The sequence below is a fragment of the Falco biarmicus genome, chromosome 8 (genome assembly GCF_023638135.1).
Source record: "Falco biarmicus isolate bFalBia1 chromosome 8, bFalBia1.pri, whole genome shotgun sequence".
NCBI lineage: Eukaryota > Metazoa > Chordata > Aves > Falconiformes > Falconidae > Falco > Falco biarmicus.
The window spans coordinates 44,928,788-44,949,126 of record NC_079295.1 but is presented as its reverse complement, the minus strand read 5'-3'; the positions used below and the strand labels follow the sequence as shown (position 1 = coordinate 44,949,126).

General features: G+C 51.0%; 1 protein-coding gene across 6 annotated transcripts in view; it reads left to right on the top strand.

Annotated features, from left to right (window-relative positions):
- Nucleotides 1–20,339, top strand: part of CYSTM1 (cysteine rich transmembrane module containing 1) — a 70,819-nt gene that overhangs the window by 25,683 nt on the left and 24,797 nt on the right. The window contains exon 1 of one of the 6 annotated variants that reach the window (XM_056349918.1): nt 13,824–13,846. The exons of 1 other annotated variant lie outside the window; for it this stretch is intronic. The gene's annotated coding sequence lies outside the window, so the exon portion shown is untranslated. 4 more of the 6 variants (XM_056349915.1, XM_056349916.1, XM_056349919.1 and 1 more) reach the window with 4 other exon arrangements.

Sequence of the window (20,339 nt, the reverse complement as noted above, 5' to 3'; positions counted from 1 at the left end):
GCGCACCCTGACATATCTGTGCCAAGTCACAGAATCACACAGCTACAGACTGGTTGGGGTTGGCAGGGGCCTCTGTAGGTCATCTGGTCCAACTCCCTGCTCAACCAGGGCCATGCAGCGCCCATTGCCCCTGACTTTGTCCAGATGGCTTTTGAATACCTCCACAGATGGAGACTCCACAACCTCCCTGAACAAGCCATGCCAGTGCTCAGTCACCCTCACGGGGAAAAAGCATTTCCTGGTGTTCAGAGGGACACCTCTGTTTCCATTTGTGCCTGTTGCCTCTTGTCCTGTCACTAGGTACCAGTGAAAAGAAGCTGGCTCCATCCTTTTTGTACCCTCCCTTTAGGTCTTTATAAACATTTATGAGATCCCCCTGAGCCTTCTTCTCCACAGACTGAACAGTCCCAGCTCCCTCAGTCTTTCCTCACAAGAGACACTCCAGTCTCTTCGCCATCTTTGTGGCTCTTCACTGGACTCTCTCCAGTATGTCCATGTCTCTCTTTGTGCTGGGAAGACCAGCACTGGACACAGTACTCCAGGTGTGGCCTTCCATGTGGTGAAGTCATGCTGGCTACTCCTGATGATTTCCTTGTTCTTCATGTGCCTGGAAATGGTTTCCTGCATTAGCTGGTCCCATTCCAGAGATGGAGGTGAGGCTGACCAGCCTGTAGTTCCCTGGATCCTCCTTCTTGCCCTTCTTAAAGAGTGACATTTGCTTTCCTGCAGCCTTTGGGTACTTCTCCCGGTTGCCATGATGGATCAGAGATTATCAAGAGAAGTACTGCAATGGCATTTGCCAGCTCCCTCAGCACTCATGGGTGTATTCCACCAGGGCCTATGGACTTATGTATGTCCAGTTTATTCCCTGACCTGATTGATCCTCTTCCACCAAGAGTGCATCTGCCTTGGTCCAGCTTGTCCCCTTGGTCTCTGGCCCCTGGAATTCCTGAAGGCTGGTTGTGCTAGTAAAAGCTGAGGTGAAGAAGCATTCAGTACCACGGCCTTTCCATGCTCTGTGTAACCAGGTCCCCTGTCTCCTTCAGCAGCAGGCCTGTATTTTCCCTAGCCTTCACTTCATCACCTACACACTTACAGATGCATTTTGTGCTACCTTTGACATCCCCTACCAGATTCCATGCCAGGTGGACTTTAGCTTGCTTAACCTCATCCCATGCTTGTAAAGTGCCATTGTGTTCCTCCCAGGTTACCCCTCTTGGTTACCCCTCTTTTTTTCCACTTTCTGTATGTTTCCTTTTTATGTTTGAGTTTGGCCAGGTGCTCCTCATTCTTCCATGCAGGGCTCCTGACATTTTTGCCTGATATCCTGTTTGTCAGGATGGACTGCTCTTGGAGGTGGTGATCCTTGGAGTATCAACCAGCTTTCCTGGGCCACTCTTCCCTCCAGAGCCTCATCCCATGGGACACTTCCAAGTAGATCTATGAAGATGCCAAAGTATGCTCTCCTGAAGTCCAGGACTGTGAGCTTGGTTTTCATCCTACTTCTTCTCCTCAGGATCCTGAAGTCTACAGTCCCTGTCTCACCCTGTCCTGACCTTCAGAATGAGGCATCTGGTACTCCAGTATCACCCTCCATCAGTCCTCAGCAGCCAGACAGGGTATTTTTAGTCCAAACTTGTCTAGCCAGCTGTGGACGCTCCACATCTTCTCCCCCTGGAGCCAAAAGGCAGCTGTTTGCAGATATCTCACCCCATGCTGACCAGGCCTGACTCTTCCCTTGTGTCAGTTACTTTGAAGAGACAGCATCTTCACTCTGCTTCTCACTCCATCACACCCTGCAGCCATGCCTGCCTCCCCCCCAGCTAGGCTCTGGCTGCCTTCAGGAGAAGGTGTTCAAAAGTGGACGCTGCTGAGCTCCTTACAAACTGGGATGTGCTCCTAAAAACAGCAAGCTGCTGTTGCCCTGCAGTCAAAGAAAGCTACAAAGCATTCTTGCGAAACACATTCCTAGGCTCTCCAGACAGGGATAAGGTAAAATTAGGCAGACTGAGACTAGTCTGATTAACCAAAACCTGCATATTGAAGTGCTGCACAAACGTCCCATTTCCCAGCTTGTCCTGCGGTTTTGTCTCTCTGAGACAGGCATGTCACTGGAGATCAGGACGCATGTTGTGCTGCTGTTTTATAGGCTGTAAAATCTGTATATTGGGCATCAGGTACATAAATAATTTCTCTTCAACTCTGCAATTCCTGGCAAGCATGAAAGCTCAGCAACCTCCTTCAAAAGGACACTTACAAGGCTCAGACATCCATGCTTCTGGAGGCTCTCAAGTTCCCACACCAGGCTCACCCACCAGCAGACACATCAGGGACAGCCATGAGCCAGGCTTAGTCTCCTCAGGCTAATCGACATTGTTGTTTCCATCATGACCCAGAGCTCCAGGTCCTCAGTGTTACTGGGACTGCAGGACACCTGCAGCTGCCCATGGGGGGCTTGACTGTAGTCAGACAGGGAGCAGGCTGGGGACAGTCTGACCAGGCAGCAGCGAGCATTAAGGGGCAGGAGACTGTCACCATCTGCCAGAAGCCAGGGAGTTTTTGTCCCTGGTGTCTCTGGGGACATGACCTTCCCAAGGGATGGAACAAAGTATATGGCAATAGTTACACTACATATTAACTAGTACTGATGGACTTTCCCCGCTGGGGTTAGAGCTGCTGCTAGATACCACCACCAGACCAGTGTCTCTGGTGACAGAGGGGACTAATTAGCATCTGCTTCTTCCTATGGTCTTAATGATGGAGATACAAACCATGCTCCAACATCAGCTCAGGTGTAGAATATCTGGGAGTCCTGGGTCAGAAAGGACTAATTGGATCTTGGACTGAAAAGAGCCAGTAGCTAGCAGATATCCCATCACATGGTGTCACTGGCACTAAGCACAACCCAGGGACATGCTGCTTTGGTTGCTGTCAGTGGTATGGGCATGGTGGCTGCCAGACATGCTGCTCTGGGAAAGGCAAGTCCCCAGAAAAGGAAGGAAAACTAGAGGGAAGAAATGCCGGCAGAAGCCTCCTGCCAGGATTTCCCGGGGACAGTGTGAGCTGGACAGTCTGTCCTCAGAGGCCGGACAAGTTGGCTTGCCTGATGGCTGTCCAGAAGCATCAGGGTGCAGGAAAGATGGCACTTGTGCTGATGGTTCCCTCCTAGTATTGTGTCCTGATGCTTTGGGGATGGAGGCAGTGCAGGAGAATGATCACAGCAAGCAGGCAGGGCTCTGCTTCCCAATGGCAGCAGCAGCTGTCTGGTCTCCACCTTGGAACATCTCTGTGTTTAATTAAAATAAAAGCATGTAAAGTCAGGAAGATGAACTTGAGGAATGTTTAGAGCCCACAGGCAAGAGCTGGCTGACATCTGCTGCCTGCCTGGGGGACAGGTGAAGACTATCTTTCCTCTGCCCTGGTCCTGGTGTGGGTGGCACAGCTGTGTCTCTTTGCTGGGGTGGAGGTGATGATTTGAATCCCCAGAGCCCCAGGTTTCACAGAGCCTCTTATGCAGTTGCTGATCTCCGAGTGAAGCCAAGCCCAATGAATGCAACAGGACTCTCCGTGCCTGAGCTCTGCCAAGCCCCCTGGGACCTGCTGTCCTTTCCTCCCAGGTCTGGGGCAGCTTGCTAAAGAGGTGACAGAAGCCGCAGGGGTCAGAAGTCTCTCTGGCATCATGTGAACTGGAGAGCTGCATTCAGCCTCCTCACCAGGACTTGCTGAAACCTCATGCTACTGCAAGGCCATAAAGATTATATATGTGCCCATTCACAACAGAAGTTCTTTGCTCAGTACTTTACACCCCTGCTCATTGCAAAGCAGTATGTGCCTTTCCAGAAAGATAAAATAAAGCTACTGGAAGACAGTCACAAGATTGACTTTCTCTTTCCAAGACTCTCTGCCACGCTGCAATCCACGGGTGATGCATATTCCTTGGTTGTTGTGCTCTGCACTGGTTCTCTCCAGCAAGATGCTGAGAGTTGGACAGCTGAGGAGAGAATACTCAGGGGACTCCCATTACACCTGGGGACTCTTTCCCTGTGTGCCATTTCTGCCCAGGTTACCTGCATCACCTTGGACTCCATGTCAGGGCACAACACCAGTGTCCCGCATCTCTGGGTTTTGCTATGGTTTCCTCTGCTCACCCCCATATGTCCCTTCCAAAGCACCTATGCTGTCACTGTACAAATCAATAGGGTTTTTTCTTCGTCCCTTAATTGTTACATTCTTTAATATCAGCTACTGCTTCTTCCATTTCTACCTATTTTTTGACATGGGTAATGTCTCACAAACCAGTCTAGAACATCATTGAGATTCAGGAGAGATGCAATGCTCCTGGAAAGAATCTTGTAAACCCACTGTTATTTTCTTTCCTAGTTGCAATTTCAGTGACTCATCCCTGGTGCCACACTGCAGTGTGCATCCATTGTGTGCATTTTGACCCAATCTTGAGCAGTCACAATTCACTGCTCAAGTTTTCAGGCCACCCAAGCCATTAGGAAAATAAATGTGAAATAAAAACCTGCTGGTACATTTGGCTGGCTGAGCAGCACAGCCCCTTGGGATAACAACAGAAGTGAAAGGCATTCGTGCTTTCCAAGGCTGCTTGAGTCCAATGTGGCTGAACCAGTGTGAGCTGCCGTCTGAACATGTGCTTCTCTGAACAAGAGCTGACTCTTTCCCATCCCCTTCCTCTCCACATTTCTATCTTAGCCCCATTCTTTCCCCTCCTATCCTACTCCTTCCCCTCCTCACCTCTATCCCAGCCCCTTCCCTTTCCCCTTATCTTTATCCTACTCCCCATCTATATAGAATCACAGACTCATTTAGGTTGGAAAAGACCTTTGAGATCACCAAGTGCAACCGTTAGCCCAGCACTGCCAAGTCCATCACTACATCATGTCCCCAAGCACCACATCTACGCATTTTTAAATACCTCCAGGGATGATGATTCCTCCACCTCCCTGAGCAGGATTCCTCCACCTCCCTGAGCAGCCTGACCACCCTTTCTGTGAATAAATTTTTCCTAATATGCAATCTAAAAATGCAATCTAAACCCATACTCATACCCATTCCATTCCTATCTCATCCTATCTCTATAGTCCTGTTTTTTATAGAGTCCCCACAGTCTTCCCCAACTACAACCACCCATGCCTGCAGGGAGAGGTTTCTGGGGACGTTTCCTGGGAGGACAATAGAGCTGGTCAGCCTGCACAGGAGCTGTTGGAGGGATGCACTGAGACATGCACTGGAGCTTGCTCCCCTGCACTCTGCTGCCTGTCTCAGACACAGGAGGTAAAGGCATCCCTTGGAGCACTTGGCCCTGGCCCTGCTCGTGCTGTCAATTCACTGTTCGAGTCTTGTTGGCCTGTTTGTACAGGGATGCACAATCCTGGGTTTGCCAGAACCATTCCCCAGCTCCTCTCCCTCTCTCCCAGTGGAGGGAGGTAGAAGGATGCTGACTTTGGCCATGAGACTGGCAGGACAGCACTAAGACAAGACCAAACATCATGTCCAGATGTCCAAGTGTCCAAACACACATCCAGGACACCAAAGCCTTTTGTCAGCCTAATGCAACATCCAGGGGAGAGCTGGCTGTATTTGTCCACCCTGTCCCAAAAGAGCTGCTGCCTGCCATTGTGGCAGGTTCTGTCTTTGGTTTTGGCACCTTGCTGAGCATGAGAGAACCAATCTTGCTGAGCAAGGCCAGACTCTGCTACTGTGAGGTTAACCCCACAGGGCTTTCATAGCTGTGCTTTAGGGGCTCAGCAGGGCTGGAGCAGCTGGCAGAGGAGCCCAGCCTTCCCCTAATCTGATGTGCAGGACACAGTGCCCTGCTGTGTGTTTCTGAAGCCTGTGCTGGCCACCCAGACCATTGGCCAAAGCACAATGTTACCAAGCAGAAAAATACTGTGGTTATTGTGCAATTCAGTTTCTCATTAGGTTCAGCATGGTTTGGGATGAAGTTGCGCCATCCCATTTCAGCCACACACTCTGGCTTTGTCCCAAAGTCGGCTGGGAAGGAGAGATTGGAGCCTGTGGGAACCAAGCTGGCAAGCTCTCCTGGTGTCTCTGGGGCAGGACAAGTCGGAGCAAAGGGGCTTCCTGAGCTAGCTTGGGCAGCATGGCCAAAACTTGGGGTTACACAACCTGGCGGGAGGCTCACCAGCTCTCCTGTTCCAGTGGTGCAGGGGCAACCACAGCTGGCTTTGCTCCTGGGGCTGAAAGAGAACAGACTCCTTGCTCACAGCACACCTGGCAGCAGCATTGCACAAACACAAACCCCCCTGTTGCCTCACATGGTCCCTGTTTATACCCTGAAAAACTGCAGCACAGGGAGCTGAGGCTTCAGAGCACAGCAGGGCAGAAGAAGGGGGAAGCCAGCTTATCACCCTGCCCCACTGAAGCCTCCAGAATACCTGTGAGCAGCCCACTAGTCAGTGCTAGCACAGTAGAAAGGACTGCAGCTAGGGACTCATGCATCCACTGAATATACATAACCGTGTCATTAGAGGGTGCCAGTGCATCGCAATGCAGAATAAGCTTTCCCCCTTCCCACCCTCACCACCACCACCCCACCACCCCCCACCACGCCCCACCACCTCCCCCGGGGCCCCCGGCCCTCTGCCAACACACACCTGTCCCGACAGTGGCAAAAGGTTTCTCAGGCAGCCAGGGGCAGGGAGGGGTTCTGGGGCTGCATGATGCTGTGAGGACTGCAGATCTAAACTCCTTCTTCAGAAGTTCAAACACCAGAGCCAGCCTGGCTGTGGAGCCACAGGGCTCAAGCAGCAGATGCGAAGGCCTGAGCATCTGGCAGGGGAGCCCAGTACAACACAGCAGTGCTACCAGTGGCAGCTGCAAGGCTGTGCATTGAGCTGAGTGATGCCAGTGGCCCCAGCACCTCTTGCAAAAGTTGTTCAGCCTCATCCATGCTAAGACACCTGCACCACTGCAGCTGTCAGCACACCTGACAGGGCAGGGAGCTCACAAGAGGCATGGAGCAGCTGAGACCTGACCTACCCAGCCCTGCAGCCCTCTCCAAGCTTCCCCATGGCAGTGCAGGCCTGGTCAACCTGATAAACCCCAACCAAAAGGCTTAACCAAAGCTGGGCTTGGGTTTGGGGCTCCAGGACATCACAAACAGGCCTCTGGACAGGCCCAAGGGCTTACACATGTCCCACAACAGAGAGGCCATAGTTTGCTTTCCTTGTGATGATGTTTTAGTGTCAGAACCCCATTAGGAGATGCCTCCAGAGCTCCCAGCAAACACAAATCTGCATTAATCCCCCTGGAAGGGCAGTCCACAGGTTCCAAAATCTACTCAAATGCACTGCAGGCCTTGGCTTGCTGAGCAAGGTAGTGAGCGGCGCTCTAGCCAGGTTTGGGGACCCTGGAGCCACATCAGCCTGGCTATGCCAGTCCACTGGTGCCTGTGACCATGACCCCAACACCTGGAAAGCCTCCTGCAACCTGAGGAGGAAAATTTTCACCCTGTCTCCACTAACCAAACTCCAGCAGGCACCTTGCAGGGACTTTCGTACAAGCCATCACCCCAGTCCCCTTTGCTGCTGGTGACAGTTCTTCAGCATAAAGCAGAGGTCTTTGCTGCTGCTCTTGGCTTTAGCTGATGGTCCCTCTCTCCTTGCACAGGTTCAAGGACTCAAGAGTCATCCCATTAATCCAGGTGAGAGAAGGAGCTCTACAACACAGGACAGGCCCTGTGAAGGACAAAGCATCACAGCAGAGAGAATGCAGGTGTAAGAACAGCGAACAGAGCTGCAAAACCGAGGCTTTCTGCAGGGAACCTCCCAGTCTTGAGTCAGAAGTGTGGACTGGGTGCCCTAAAAGGCCTGGAAACCACAGGGTTCCATCGCAGGGTAGCCACGAGCAGGGAGAGGGACTTCCACAGTTGATGGAGAAAAGAAGTCCATTCCCAACCTGCTCTTTTGGAAAGTCCAGGCACCCAAGCTATGCAGCGGGCCTCAATGAAGTGTTAGCCACTCGAGGAGCAGCTGATCCCTTTGTCACAGTCTCCCAGAGCCCAAGCCAGATCCTCCACACCTAAACAGGCTGGCAGCGAAGATCATTCAGATGGAGCCTTTTCTACACCTGGGATTTTCCCCAGTGATTTAATTCTTCATCTCCCTCCCTCCGTTCCCTTTCTGTGCCAGCATCTTAAGTAGCAGGAGGTTTTCCTGGGCTGAACTGCATGGCAACATAGCAGTGATACTTTTCACACCAGAAAAGTGGAGTTCCTGTGCAGAAGTTGCCATGCCATGCCTCTCCAGCACAGACAAGGCTAAAATGACCTGGGTCCTGCTTCTGGGAGGTGGAAAGCCAATGCTGGAAACAAACCAGAACACCCACAAAGAGAGACATGGGCTTTTGTTGTGCTCTCAAGCTGCTAAATTGCTGTTGAGGCATCTAGAAGTAAGGTCGGTCCACAGCAATGGGGGAGCTGAGCGAACAGGGGCTGGTATAGCCCTTTATTAATAGAGGGTGGCACCTACATGCTGTTCCAGTGTGCAAATGAGATCCACAAGTGCAAGGGAAGGGCCCTGCTAGTAGCCAGGGTACAATTCTGCAAAGGACTGATTTCAGCAGGTCCTGTGGGTCAGGGCTGGCCACGGGGCAGTGCTGGCAGAAGGACTGTAGGCGGATCACGTGGGTGGCCTGTGAAGTTTGGTATCGCTCGAGTCAAAACCCCTTTGTTAGAAGCACAGGGAGCTTCCAACGCTGGTCACAGGGCTCAAAGCAACTCACACATGCAACGTTAGAGCCCTTGGACAGAGGAGGCCTGTTCTCTAGGTATGTGTCATGCCAAGTTCTTCCAGGACCAAGGCCAAAAAACATGATCATTCCAACTACTAATAGAGAAAGACCGGAGAAAATCAAAGTCCGGAGAGGACTGTGGCTGAGATGCAGCCTCCTACCCTGGTGACGGTTGACTATCCCACCAAATGTCCCTGTAGAACTGGGGGTGTCCTAGGGAAATCCCAGCTCAACATTTACTCTGAGTCCCCCAGCGTGGAGCTTAGGACAATTTTTCCTTTTTTGCCCTGCCCATTGGGTCACACCACTGTGGGCCACCCCAGACAGATGAATTTTAGGACTGGTATTTCTGTCTTGCATGGTACTGTTCTGAGGCTTAATTAATTAGGATCTTGCAAAGCACTCAGCATTCTTGGGATAAAATGCTTTGTAGGAACCACAGGGCACTGTTATGAGAGCACCAATGTTGCTGCCTTCTCTCTAATGCTCTTCTGTCTGCCTTCCAGGAGCCAAGGGCTCCTGGATACCACAGCGTACCTGCAACTGGTCTGCTCTGAAGGGTGTTGGTTTGCCTACTAACAGCATGAGACTGCAACCATCAAGATTAATTCCTCCTCTGAAATCTCATCTCTTCCCCCTTTCCAGCTATCATGCAGGACCCTGGTAAAACCCACACTGAAGTCTCCTGTGATCAGTGTCATCTTGCACCACCTCCCCTCCCCAGACTTGCCTGGGTTTGGAGTATTGTGTCCACATGCCATCCTCCGCAGACATCACACTCTTTGCAGCGACAGCAGTTGACCTATCCAGGCCACCCCAAGAACTGCTGCAACCTCCTGGCCATGCAAGTAGGTCTCTCTGAAGCAGAGAGCGGGTCATATCCAGCCCATGCTCCTCACTCTTACAGTGCCAGGAGGCAGCAAAGGTCTGCCCGGGGGTCCAGACCCAGCTGGGGTTGCTCTGAGGCTGACTTATGGCTGCTTTGAAGTTTTTTGCACCCGTTCAGCCAAGCAGATCCTGTTTATAGTAAGAGCAGTGCTGGTCTGCCCTAACGTCCTCAAAACACCAGGCCTTTGCCTGCAGCCTCTTAGCTCTGCAGGGGCCAGCATCAGAGCAGTGAAATAGGATCCTGATCAGAGCTACAATCCTGGTCCTTTAGAGGGCTAGATCCACATAACCCTGCCACAAGAGCCTGGACTGTGGCAAGAATAGGCTATCTATCTGTGAAGTCCCTCTTAAAATAGCACCTCTCAGGGACAGGTGCCCTCTACAGGCATTCGCTGCCTGGCCTCCTAGCAGGCAGTATGTTCTGCAGAGCATCAACATCGTGGGCACTAGGTGCTCCAATTATGACAGGTCTACAAATCCTGCATCCACAGCTGAATTCCCCTATTTGTCTGGCTGAGAGCTGCTCTGGTTCTGTGAAGATCATTCAGACCATTCCCATGCCTCCCTCCCCACTCCTTTGCATGAAATGCTTGCAGTGCTGTTGCTCTCCATGCCTCCCTGCAGTCCTAGGCAGCTGGCAGGGCTCCCCAGCATTGCTCAGGGCTCCTGGAGAAAACCACACAGGGGCCCTGTGGCCTAAACAAAGGTAAGATTTCCGCAGCCCGCACTTGCTCTGCCAAGCCTCTATTACCTCCTCTGCTGAATTACAGTCAGGCTGGCCCAGGAATGATGTATTACCTTTGGTTTATTGCTGCTGCTGTCTTGGTTTCCTGTGGCTTAACACCTCTGGAGCAGAGTCAACAGAACGGAAATGTACCCTGCCTCAGTTGCTGCAGAGCGCTCAATCTAACAGGTATTTCCTTATCAGCTCCCTCAGCTCTGATGGCTGTAGGAGCAATGGACTAAACCATTCCCTTGCCTGCCCAACCTCCCGCCGACCCCCACCTGACAGCCCTTGGGAGCGCATGAGCTGGGGAGCAAAGTGATTACATCTGCCTCTTGAGCTTAATCCTGTGGCTCTGCTGCATGCTTTCTCCTGTACAAATGATGCTGTCCTTTGAACAGCACCCAGCCTTGAGTTTCTTCACCTCATTTACAAACGACGCTGAATTGAAATCCACACTTTTGGGGGTAGCCTGCGTTTCAGCCTGCCTTTTCTTGCAGCTAGAAAAACTGAAGTACAGTAAAACGATCTACCAGCCACATAGGAGCGCAGGGAGCATTCATGTATTGTGAGACACATCCCAAGCCTCAAAAAGAGGGAGATGCTGCCAGTAAGACTCCATTTCACCACCAGACAGGGCAACTGAGGCAAGGAGCAGCTGGAAGGTTTTGTAAGTCAGTGGGAAGGCCCACCAGGACCCATCCTGAGGAAGGAGGGATGAACAAACACTACATCTGTCACAGAGCCAGTTTTTAGAGTACACATCTTAGATTCACCCAGATGAGGCTGGCAAGACATGAAGGGACATTGTATCTGTTCAACAGCATCACGCCAGGAGGGTGTGACTCAGGCTGGACCAGCCAGCAAGGAAGCAACCCACTTCACATGTGGGTTTTGCAGCCTGGCTTGCTGCTGCTTCTCTGCTCAAAGGACCATGGTTTGCCACAAGGAGGACCAGCCCCATCCAATTCCAGATCCAGCAGCGCCCATTTGATTTGGATCAAACACCCAGGCACAGCCCCTGGCAGGGCAGACAAATACCTTCTTCTAAAGCCATCTGTGTCCCTATAAGAAAGTATGGACCTTAGCTTTTAAACTGCTAATTTTCATCAAGCAAGTCAGAAAAATTTCCTGATAGTACAGGTGATGGGTAAGAAAGACCTTGGATCCAGGCAGGCCTTGGGATCAAGGCAGATCCACTGACTTTATCCTCCCAGGCAGCATTTTCACTTTGAGGTATTCTATTCAATCCTGGATCTGCCCACAAGGTCCTAAAGGGTATTTTTGTGCAGAGGCACTGGCATGTGGTAGGAACAAACATGCAGGCTGGTGGGAGTGTGGGGATGGACCAGGATCTCTGCAGCTGGCACTGCCACGGAGAAAAGGACGAGGATGCCTCCTTCATGATCCCTTCTGACCCATAGACACCTCTGACAAAACCAATAGCTAGCAAAGCTGCCCTGCCTGCAACCTGTAGTCTCACATGACAGTGGGGTGTTTCACAAGGCTTTTGCAACAGGTTTAACCAAATGACTGTGTTGAAAGACGTGTGAAAGGAGGCAAGAATGGGGGAAGCAACTGTGGCAAGCCTCCTAGGCAATGGTCTTGCACTCTACTCTTCCCCTTACAGTTCAGCTCTTCTCCACATCTTGACCATGCTGTGTAGGTCCAGCTTCTGCATTCGTCCTCTGCAAGGTCAAGTCCTTCCCTCCGGCTTGTATCTTTCAGGCAATCAGAGTGAAGAAAAGTAAACACCAAAGACAAAGGCTGTGATTACAGAGCCACTGAATTTGCCAGGCATGTGGAGGGTTAGGGGAGATAAATGTTGCTAAACCAGAGTTTCCAGGCAGCACAGGTTTCCCAGTAAACAGGATTTACACCTCCTTTCCCATGTTTGCTAATAATGTTAAGTCATATTAGGGAACAGGAGGAAGCAAGGGAGAAAATCACTGGTAAAAGAAAGGTGCAAAGGGGACTGGTTTCGTACGTGCAAAAGCCAGTCTGTTTTCCAGCATCTCAGATGACGTTTTCAAATGATCACATTAGTGTATCTCATGTTTCTTGCCCTTGGTAGCAACTCAATACTGGCCCCATCACACTCACAGGCAAGCGCATTCTGAAACCTGTGTGGGACCCCATGTGAACCCATTAGTTCTACATTTGTAACACCTCCAGGATGCTCCCATGACCTTTCAGCTAACTTCTGGGATGTGCTAACACACCTGAGGGAAACTGGGTGAACGTGCCCTCCACGTGTCCTTGCTCAGTGGGAGATACACCTCTTCTCATCCTGGTGGAGAGCTGCCTTGGCTTCTCTTTGTAGGAGCTAAATCACAATTTATTGTACGGTGTTACATCACAGCCTCATTTCCAGGGTACAGAAAAGACAACTGCACCCAGAAATTAATATATAATTTCTGTTGGAGGGGTGATAAGAGTGATAAAGCCTGGATTGCATTAATATTTGAAGTACATGCAAACTGGGTAATAAGGAGATTTAAGCATCAAGCGTCATTTTAAGATTTTAATGAAGCTAAGCCATGTTTTTCAAGCTGCTTTCTCGGCTAATGGTTAACAAGAAAACAGCATGTGCCTACTGGCACTGGAGTAAAGGACCAAGACAAGTTTAGCGGAACAATGCATGTTGTGTCTGCTGCAAGGTACCTGACCAGGCAGTATCATTTACAAATGCATATGTAAATAATATCACAGGGCAAAGAAAGCTGCCTGTGAGGGAACTGGTGTGCAGCTTCCTCGGGCAGTGGAGCGGCAGCCCCTCCTCGTACCCACATGTGCAGCACTTCCCTCAGCCTCTCTGCACCAGCTCTCCTGTTCCTTACACCCTTTGCATGAGTCTGTTGGACTCACTGGTGTGGCACAAAATGATCCATAGTGGTTTTTTGTTTTGTTCCATTAGTTTTCTCCCATTTTGCAACCTAAGCTGCCTCCTGGGGGGCTCTGCCAAGCGTGAGGAGGGCAGTGTGACTGGGGAAGGGTGGGTTAGTGATTCATGCCCTGTGACTGCGGGTCCACAGGCTGTGCCAGAGCAGCCTGGGAAGGGCTCTCTGATGTCTCCTACACCTCCTGCCAGCCAGGTTTCATTCCCAATGCTCTTAGGGCACTGGGTCCTCCACGCAGAGCAGCGGTAGCTGTGTACCGTGTTTTTCTCTTGCCCAAGAGTACAGCATGTCACATAACTGAATAATTTCTTCCTGGCTGAGCCTCATCAACGACCCTGTGTCACACTAGCCTGATTAGATCTACTAACCAGGAAGGGGAAACAGAAGGCGATTTGGGCAGGCATGGCAGCACAGGAGCAGGATCAGCCCCTCGGCTCCCCGCAGCCCACCGCCATCCCCGGCCGCAGCCCCAGCTCTGGCGCGCCTGCCGGGCACTGACGTCACTCGGCCGGTGGCGACAACAGCGCCGCAGCCAGCGGCCACCACCGAGCCACAGGTCACGTGCGGGGCGCGGGTAAAGCGACACTCCGACCTGCACCCCGCACCCATCTCATCCGGGCAGCGCGAGCGAGCGGAGCCTTCCCGGCCCCGGGGCGGGGGCAAGGCTGCCCCTCCGGCCCTTCCCGGGGCCAACGGGAGGCGACGGGGCGCCCCGCGGACCCACGAGCCCGCCCCGAGTGCCCCCCGCGAACGGGCCCGCGGAGGGGCTGCGGTCCCCGGCCGGGCGGGCTCCCACCGCACGCGGCTCACGGCGTTCCCGCGGCCGGGCGGGCGAGGGCGGCGGTGCCGGGCCACACCCCCGACCCCGCCTGGCCACGCCCCCCGAGGGGGAGCGCGGGGCCCGCGGCTCGTGACGTGCCCGCCCCCTCCTCGTTCCCCTCCCTCCGTGCCGGGCCCCGCCCCCGCTGTCTGACGTCACCACGCGCCGCGCAGTGCGCAGCAGCAGGCGGCGGCGGCGGCGGCGTGCGGCGGGCAGTGACTGCGGTACCGGGGGGTGTCCCTGGGGGTGGGCGTCCCTGAAGGGGGAGCGTTCCTGCGTGGGGGGCGGCCTTGAGGGGCCGGCAGAGCCGGGTGTGGGGCTGGAAGCCCTGCGGGGGTGCGTGAGGGGCTGGGTGCAGGGGTGGCAGCCCCCCCGGGGGCGTGCGGAGGGGCTGTGGGAGCTGGTGTGGGGCCGGCAGCAGCCCGTGCCCCAGCGTGTGTCGGGGCTGCCCCTGCTGTGCGGTGAGGGCTGGTGATCGCGGAGGGCCCCGTGCCGGTGGGAGGGAGCCCGGGAGCTGGGGGAAGAGGGACTGGGGCATGGGCGTGGGGCTCTTGTTACGGGGAGCGTGCTGGTCCGGGTTGCTGTTCTGAGGACGAGGAGGAGGACATCTCGGAGTGAAGAAGGGGAGCTGTCCCACCGCTGTGTGGTGGCTGCCCTGGTGGCAGGGGTCCCCGAGGCATCGGCCCGGGTAGATGCGGTGGCGTGGGGGAGTGGGTTGCCACTGAAGTGCCCCAGTCAGGCCTGGGCCGTGGTGCTGCTGGCCTTGGGGTGGCTCTCCCGGTCTGCTAGCTCTAACGATGCGTTTGTTATCAGAAAGTCGCTTTGACCTCTTTCAGGCTTTCATCGTGTGGAGCAAGGTGCCTGTGAGGTGCTGTGGGGCTTTACAGTCTAGCCCCATGCATCAGAGAGAAAGATCAGTGCTGCCGGGCTGCAGTTGTTTATGCAGTATGGGGGAAGAGGAAGGCTTCTGTGCTGAGAGCAGAAGGGCTTGTTTAATACTAATGGGCTTATTTAGTGTAGAGCAAGAGGTATGCCAGCACCCTCTGAGTAAAAATTATAACACTGCATCGCGTGTTTAAAAGCCATTGTGGTTGTCCTGGATTTATATTTCCTGTTCCTGTAGCTGTTGGAGACCTCATTTGGATAATTAAATGTCATGGTGAATTAAATGTCATGGTGAAATAGGAGAAAAAGGAGAGCACTTGCCTCCTTTCCCCTCCCACAGGGAACTGGTAGACCCTTCTGATAACACCCTCTCAGTCCAGGGCAGCTGCAAGATTTGTCCCAGTCATCCCAGACTCGTGTTTATTTCTGTCTGAAGGTTGGGGAGGGGGGTGGGGGGGGCAGGGGGGATGTGAGTGTGTGCAGGGAATAAAACTGCTTTTTGCTTTTGGTGCTTTCACCTTTACTGTGAGATCTGTCTGAGTAGGTTCAACCTGACTGTCCAAAGAGAGTAAGTTTTGGTAAGGTAGTAAGTGTGGGTGAGTTAAAATGACTGTAAAGAGAGGTGCCTCCTCCTTTGTGCTGTGGTAAATGTAGTGACAAGAGATAAGGTGCAGGAAGTGCTTCTGTGCCAGAAAATGGGTGTTTTTCTTTCAACTGCATCAGTTGCTTTAATAAAAAGATGGACTCTTCCTAGAAAAATAGATTGATAAGAATACTATTACTGTATCAGATTGATTGAGATGGAGCCAGAAAATGCTGAGACTTTTGTCATTTTGACATTTTGGTGATCGTATTTCAGTGCTTTTTCAGGGTAGTCAGGAATTGACGTGTGTGTTGGATAATAATCCTCTGCACTGGACAGAATAGTGTTTTACCAAGTACTGAAGCTTCTTCAGCACTAAGTCTCTTACACTCTGCCTCTTACTCATGTGCTATAGAGGCCGTCTTTGTTAAAATACTGATTTTTCATTCCCCTAACTGTTTGAGAGCAGTAACTGGTAACCTGCAGAGGCTGGTGGGTGTCCTCACTGCAGAGGCTGAAGAGAATGTGCTGTAAACGAGTGGCTCTGACAGGGTGGGGGGCTCCGACATGGGCTGAGCAGACCCTGCAAGGTGGTACCCTGGTGTCAGTTAGAGGAGAGGGCGCTGGTGTTTTGCTGCCATGTGTCCCTCCAGGTCCATATCTAAAACTGGCAGTGGCTTGTTGCTCAAAAAAACAGGTGTTGCTGTAAGCATAAGCAGCGATGTTCATACTTGGCGTTTTGCTGGGATGCTGGAGGGTGACCTAGAGGGCTGTGGCTATGGTAACTGTTTTCAGGGTAGTTCTGTGCATGATCAGATTAATATGTTACTTAGTTTTTTCTAGGAGGGCAGAGCAAGCTTGTGTAACTCTGGATTTTCAACAGACAGGTCTCCGTTTCTCCTGTTACCTGTTTGTGATCTCCTTGTAAGCTGTAGGCTTAGATGGGGGTGGTGAAAACTTCTAGTGGGAGTTGAAGACTTGAATGAGCAGGGTTTGAATGCCTGCCTTCAATATTGATGTTTTCTACTCTCTGCGCTCTCAGTTGTGTATTGTGTCTTTCTCAGCTTCCTGTTTCTGAACTGAAACTATATGGCTCAATAAGTAGAAAATAGCACACTGTCATTTTTGGGAATAGGGGAAGATAGCAAGAAGCCCAAGTCATTCGAACGGATGGTCAGTATTGCCAGGTCTGGCATCCTGCCAGCTGCATCTTGACTTCCCACAAGGCAGCCTGGATGCTTCTGAGGCTGCTCACCCCGGGAGAGGTTGCCTTCTTCAGACTTTGGGATGGAGTGCTTGGTCTCACACCGTGCTGTGGGGCAGGCACGTGTTGTGCTGGCCTCCGCAGCCATATCTTAGGGAGCATTTCCCAGCTGGGACCCGGTTACATGTGTATTCCTGCTGCCTTTGCCACCGCACTGCTTTCTTGGAGATGGAGCTGTGCTGTACCGTCTGCCCACAGCCCACCAGGGTCCCGGGAGCCTTTGGGGAATGCACCTATTTGGAAACCTCTGATCTGTTGTATTCCTTACACCAGGCACCGCCACCACTAAACAAAAGCTGCTGTTTCTTTCACTTGCATATCAGAAAGATGTATTTCCACACTAGTGTTACAATGTATTGTTGAGGTCTTATGAGCTATTGAGGGCAATGCCCTGAACTGTAATAGTATTTCAGACTCTGACAGAGTAAGGCAGAGGCTTTCTTGGTTTCATTACAACTGGTATCAGAGATACTTGCTTGTGCTCTGTGACAGGCAGCCAAGAGGACGTTTGCCTATGTCCTACAGCAGAGCATCATGTTACAGCTGCATGTAGGATGTGGAAAAGCAGAAGTGAGAAAACATGAGGAAAAAAAGTTGTCTCATTCTGCTTTCCAGCCTGTCACAAAAATCTGAGTAATGAGATCTTAGCTGTAGAAAATGCATGTATTTGTGTCTGCATACACTGACTTTACTGTGTCTTAGAAGCTGTATGCTGCCCTTCAGTGGGTTTCCCACTTGAGATTAGTAGAAAATCATCATGCAGTCCGGGTAGTATCTTACACTAATGGATTTAGCGGATCAGAGCTGGGGAGGTTATTGTGAAAGATTACTGCTGTTTCATTGCTGGGATGCTGCCAGAACACCATCTGAATAACACATGTGAATGTATTATCTGTGCTTATTAATTGTCTTCCCATGCATACTGTTTGTTTCACATTCTGTCCTCAGTTGGACCAACAGAGCTTCTTTATTTTAACTATTATTTGCAGGGTCTAGTTTAACTTGACAATCAGATGGTTTCATTGATTATTTTTTTTGTTTTGGTATTTGCATCTTGAAACTGTCTTGATGCATACTCTTAAAAGTAAAATATATTTATGTATGTGTGGAGATATCTAATGTGGCACTTCATACAAATACTTCAACAAGAGCAGCACATGCAAAAGCATTCAAAACCTGAAATCAAGATGTTAATGCCCATATCTGCAGTGATTTCTGTGTAAAAGGGCTTTGGTTTTTTGCACTGTTTGCCACAAGCGCTTTGTAACGGGGCAGAGTCACCTGGTGTGTCAGCAACAAGCGTGTTGGCTTGTAACAGTGGAGGGGCTGTGTTGTGGTACTTGCCAGCATTGTAGTTGTTAGTCTCTGGTGTTAAAGCGCATGTCCTTAAAACCTTTCAGCAGATGTCTGAAAAATGTGAATTTTTTTCCCCTTAAGGTGCAGTTCATGTAATAACAGTAGCAGAGCGTTGGATTTGAATATTATTTCTTTCTCACTAACACTTTTATTGTGGGAACTACACAGCTGTTTCAGCTTCATACTTTTCTTCTGCCGTGCAGAACATGTAGGTGGACAGTGAACAGCATACTGCAAGCAGGAAAACTAGGCAGTAAGTTGCGAGTAGTATTTCTGAAGAGGTTTTGTATATTCGTAACAAGTGATGAGACATTGAAGCTTGTCTGCAGAAGGAAAATCCCAGCATTCAAACCTGTGTGGGCGTGAGGCTGTATTGTTAGAGTCCTGTGGAGACAGCGGCAAGAATGGATCCTGTGACTGCAAAGCCCTACAAAGGACATTGCATCTGAGGCAAATACTGTCAATGTGACTACAGGTCCTTTAGAGCTGATCAAAACCCTGGGTTTTGAAACCAAAATTGCCTGGAAACATGCATATCAATCATGGTTTTGCCAAGAAGGCAGGACAGATGATGGGACTGGAGGGGTGGGACAGCTTGTAGGGACACAAGTGTCAGCCTCGCATGTTCAGGTGTGCTCTCCGTTTGCACAGGCTGGCGGACTTCAGACCTCTGGAGGGTACTGGGAGGAGTGAATACCTGGCTCAGGAACTCAGAAGGTTAAATGTTTGTTCATCCAAACCAGTGCTGCTCACTCGATGGAGCTGCCTGATGTTGTGGGTTCAGCCACTCATAACAGCAGCTGAGTTTTTTGTGGTCTGGCAGCTCTTGAACAAAGGTGAGGAAATAGACCTCTTCCTAATGACTGGAGTATCCTGTAGCCCCAGACACCCCTTAAGGAAATGGGTTTGAACGAAGTAATGTTTTCCTTTGACAGCACAAAGCTGAGCTTTTCACTTCTGCCTAGACCTGCATTTGGGGAAGTAAACCAGTTTTGAGCAGCTTTTATCAGAAAAGATGGGTGCAGATCTTGTGCAGCTCCCTTTCAGTCGTTACTCTGGGTTGATGATGTTGTTGATGACCACTCTGGTGAAGTGGGTGGGAAAACCTGGGAGGAAGCTTTTCCTGGAAGTGAGCTGAGCAAGAATGGAATCTCTTGTAATTCATTCTTAATGTACCTTTCATGCAGTCACTAAATGGAATTTGCAAAGAAGCCAGTAAGAGGGAAACACAGAACCAGGGCCACTTAAAAAGCCACTTGTGCTCTCTTTCATTTGGATACTGTTCATATGAAATGCAATTTAAATGCTAGGCTGGTTGCCAGGAGCTGGATTGTTGATGTTAAATGTACTTTCCATTAGAGCTCTGTATTGGAAAACAGCTTCTTAGCGCTGCAGGCATTGGAAGGGGTGGGTTACATCAGGGTGTCCTGGTTGCCCTTCTCAGGATCTGTGCCTCTCACCATGCCCTCCATCTGTGCAAAGGCCAGCTGAATCACTATCTGACATGCGCAAAATGTGATTCCTCCTGACCAGAGCAATGTATGAGGTGTAGTACTTGTTCAGCTGTCCTTAAAGCAAACAACTTCTTGCTGTTAAATTCCTAAAATCTGTTAATTGTTGGGGGTGGGGTTGGGGTGTGGGTGTGTGTAGATTGTCTAGGTGTTCCAGACCGCGAGTCTGCTTTGGGTTTTTTAGTTTATTAATGCCCCATTTGTTTCAGAGGACTATTTCTTGCACTGTTCCCTATGCAACAGAAGGTATTTAACCCAGTTTCAGTACCCAGATTAGATTGTCATCTCCCCCTCACATACACAGCTTTTTATTTTAATTGATTCACTTGCACAGGAGATTGCATTTGAAAGATTTGACTTGCAGGCAGCTGTCTGTAGGGCTTGGTATTTTTTTGCAGGTGGATTAGCAGCTGTGAACACCTACTGTGGAAAAATGCAGGTGGTTGTTCTCTGCATGCGCTTTTCAATTTTGCCAAGATAACAGGTCAGTGCCAACAGGTAGAAGCAGATTCATACTGGTCTCCAGTCACTTTGAAGGCCAGAATTATGCTGACCTCGGAAGAGATGCTTGAGAGCATGAGCCTTATAAGTGGCTTTTTGAAGGAGAGGAAAAGGGTGAAACTGGGTCTT